Genomic DNA, 3,609 nt, shown 5'->3' with positions numbered 1-3,609 from the left:
TAATTTTTAAAATTTAAAAAGTACAAACATTTTTCAAAATGCTACTACGAAGTATAGTAAGGAGAAGAGATAAAATAAATGAAAATTCATTGTCATTGTAAACACAAATTTAAAGTCAAATCTTCGTGTACAGTCATCTAATTAGTGGCATTTATGATATTTTTAATGCATATAGTCATATCCATATTTTGTTAACTGGTGAGTTAGACCCCGTTTGGTTCGACTACATGTATAAGGTATAGGTTTGAGTATCAAACTCATGGGTTTAGAATCAACGATCCCTAGAAACTCATACCTTATTCCACCTATTTGGTAAAATGATTTTAGAATTTAATCCTACCGATATTATACTCTCTCACTCCTCATTCCCATCATCTTTTTTTCAACACCTTCCCCTCCTCCTTCTGCTTAAATGTGTTAGAAAAAAAACTAAAATCCAATCAAATATAAAAGGCAAACATTATATTTTTATTTATGGCACCATCTCCACCACCACAATTGCTCGATTTGCTTCAACACTAACCATCACATCCTTCTGTCACTGGACGAAATTTGATTTTTGGTGGTTGTTTTTTTACAATTGAAGCTACAAATCTAGACTTCAATGTCCAAAATTTCGACGATTAACAATATATCTAGGTGTTTTATTCAAAGATATTGTTTAATTAAATAATTTTTCAGTATTTTAATTTCTTCCTTTTGGGTTCTTACGGGGGTGTTGATGGTGGTGTTAGGTAGCATTGACGATTTGATGGCGAGTCGACGAGGTAGTAACTATGTAGTGTAATTTTCATGGTATTGATTTTTTGGGTAGCTTGGGCGGCGATTGTGGTGGAGTAACGTTAGCTAGGCTGTCATGCTGTTGGTTTGAATGGGTTTGCGATGTCGATTTTATTTTCAGTTAAGATGATTCCATATACCCACTTCCCCTTGGGTATGAGAACTCAATACCAGAGGGGTTTTGGAGGTGGATCCCCAGGTTTTAAATTTTATAAAAATAGTTAACCATGTACCAAATATCAAGTATGGGGTTGGATGATTTCAAACCCATACCTGATTCCAAAATATGCTAAACCAAACACACCCTTAGTGATTTAATTTCCATTTGTCTACTTGGGCCAGGCCCAAATTTCAGGCATGGTCCTAACATCTTGTGGGCCCTAGGAGAAAAATAGAAAAGAAGGCCCCTCTTTTAAAATTATAAATTATTTTTTAAAACATATATAATTCGTACTATGGTTAATTACGTGATCGAATCAACCAAATAATTGGAAGTACTAATTACAAAAAATATGCTACTCCGTAGTATAAAACTTATTTTATTTTTACATTCAATTTACTCTTATACGGTCTATATCTCTTCTATTATCACAATCCTATTGAGATTAAGAGTTTAAGCAGCTAATATAATCGCAATATTTTATTCAAATATAGTATTTATTACTTATATATTTTGATATTTTTTGTTATTTAGATAATAATTGAGAATAAATTATAACGCATTGTATCTTAAGCGTGAGTAATACAAAGAAATTTCTATTAAAAAAAATCAAAGAAATGAAAAGAGAAAATAAATGAAAAAACTAACATAAGAAGGTTCGAAACCCGCATGTTGCTATAACCTGAGTATACTTTTGGTTGTGTGACAAAATCCACTGCACCACTTCCCTTTTCATTTATAAATTTGTAAAGCAGCACTTGTATGTAACGTCTGACTCTCAACTTTAGACTTTTGCATGGCATTAACAACTTCCATCGTGTTTTGTGTCTCTTGGAATAGTGTTTCAAGTTGAAACTTGGATTGTAGCACATGTTGGGGATGGACAAGGGAGAGAGATGCTCCAAAGTGCAACTCCGTCAAGTTCTTAGCATTCGTCTAAGAAATTCCTCTCTTACATAGGCTCATATCAGTTTTATCGGGGTCGCTAACTTGGTTCTGATAACGCACATATAGCACATTATGATACTCAAAGTAATCCAAACATATGATACAATGATGAGTCTTTCTGTTAACCCTCTTCCCATATGCATTTACGTATTTGTTCATTTCTTTTTCTCCATCACCATGATAGACCCCCAAAGGCCCAAACCATATGGGAATGGTCCAGAAACTTTTTTACAGCCAAAATTTGTTCTTCTTCCGTCCTAAGGTAAGGGGACATAGTGTATTGTATGAAATGCGTCTCTCCATTAAACAAAGGAATTCTATGAGATCTAGCGTCTTTCAGTAGTTCTTCGGGTTTCCAACTAGACCTTCCTTCTGGAGTCATACCATACACATCCCTAACTTTTTCCTCTCAAACCTTATGATCAAAAAGACATACATCCTGGAGCAAGGTTGTTGGGGGACACGCTTCAGCATATATCATCCACAACTAATAGTCCATATACTTTGTTGTAGCTGCAAAGGTACATCCATCGCGACTTTGGATAATGGGAGGTTGTATAATTTGAATATCATTCACCGTCTCAAAATTTATGTCACGGGGTAACTCCTTCTACTAGAATATTCAATCATCAAATTAACAAATTTAACAAAAAATAGAAACGCATATGATAGCAAAAACAAGCTTAAAGTAACCTAGAAGTTTTAGGTGATGCATCTTGTTCAGTGGGTGAATTCTACTTGACGAACTAATTAATCCCAAAAGAATACCCACTTGATTCCCAACAATAGTCACTCAAATCAGTCCTAGAACATACATCTACACCCTTTATATACACTAATTTTCTGATTCCCAACAGTAGCACAATGAACATTTCCTTTCAACCCAAAATAATTTGAGTCCAATCAAAACAGAATTTAGGAAAACTTTTCAAGTATTATCATCCAGAAGAATAAAAAATAAAATTGACACAGCAATGTTACATCAACCAATGCATTAATGATGATTTTTTTTCTCACCCAACAACCAAAATCAGCTCTTTCTCAAACTACATTCACATTTCACAACAACACTTCATTTCTAAAAACACCTAAAAATTCTGACAGATGTCGCAATAATACAAATTTGAACAGCAAATAATCCAACAAACAACATAATTGTACAAATAAGAAGCAATTTAACATCTGTTTACTAAAATTGAATTTAATTTTGAGACAGTTGAACAAATACCTCCAAGGAAACGTTATCAGACATATCTGCGTTGAATTAGGGTTTTCAGTTTCTTCAATGAAGCTCTTAATAGCTGCTACATTGCTACTTCCCCCTTTTCCGATCCATCTCCAAGGGTTTCCTTTCACCCGTTTCTTGGCTTACCCTTTTCACTTCTTTTTTTCCCTTTCTTTTTTCTTTTACCTTCCTTTTGTTTAAAGTTTTTAATTGACTAGTGTTAATAATATAAACGTTGTATTTGAACCTATGTGACTTGGATTTCGGTACTCATGTCCGATTTGGGGGTATGTGTCTGAGCGTCGCGGATCCGATACAAGTACTTAAGGTGGTGAAATGAAGAGTCCGAGTAACATAGATTTGAATTCTTATTTTAGCTTCATGTAGTGATGTACTACGCATTTTACAATTTGATAATAAATTTTCTTAAAGTATTTTAATTAATGAAATACACAATAGGAGTCCATAGCCTATTCGTTTGGAGATCGAGCCAAAT

The 3,609-nt window shown here is 33.8% G+C and overlaps 1 long non-coding RNA gene across 1 annotated transcript; it reads right to left on the bottom strand.

The window, feature by feature from the left end:
• Positions 1-1,481: 1,481 nt before the first annotated feature.
• LOC110789076 (uncharacterized) lies at positions 1,482-3,392 on the bottom strand. The gene is made up of 2 exons (XR_002533508.2): positions 3,117-3,392; positions 1,482-2,501 (listed from the first exon to the last, which is right to left on the bottom strand). It is a non-coding gene; the product is annotated as an uncharacterized lncRNA (long non-coding RNA).
• Between the last annotated feature and the right edge of the window lie 217 nt (positions 3,393-3,609).

Source organism: Spinacia oleracea, chromosome 3, assembly GCF_020520425.1.
Source record: "Spinacia oleracea cultivar Varoflay chromosome 3, BTI_SOV_V1, whole genome shotgun sequence".
Classification (NCBI taxonomy): Eukaryota; Viridiplantae; Streptophyta; class Magnoliopsida; order Caryophyllales; family Amaranthaceae; genus Spinacia; species Spinacia oleracea.
This window is presented reverse-complemented; position numbering and strand designations above follow the sequence as displayed.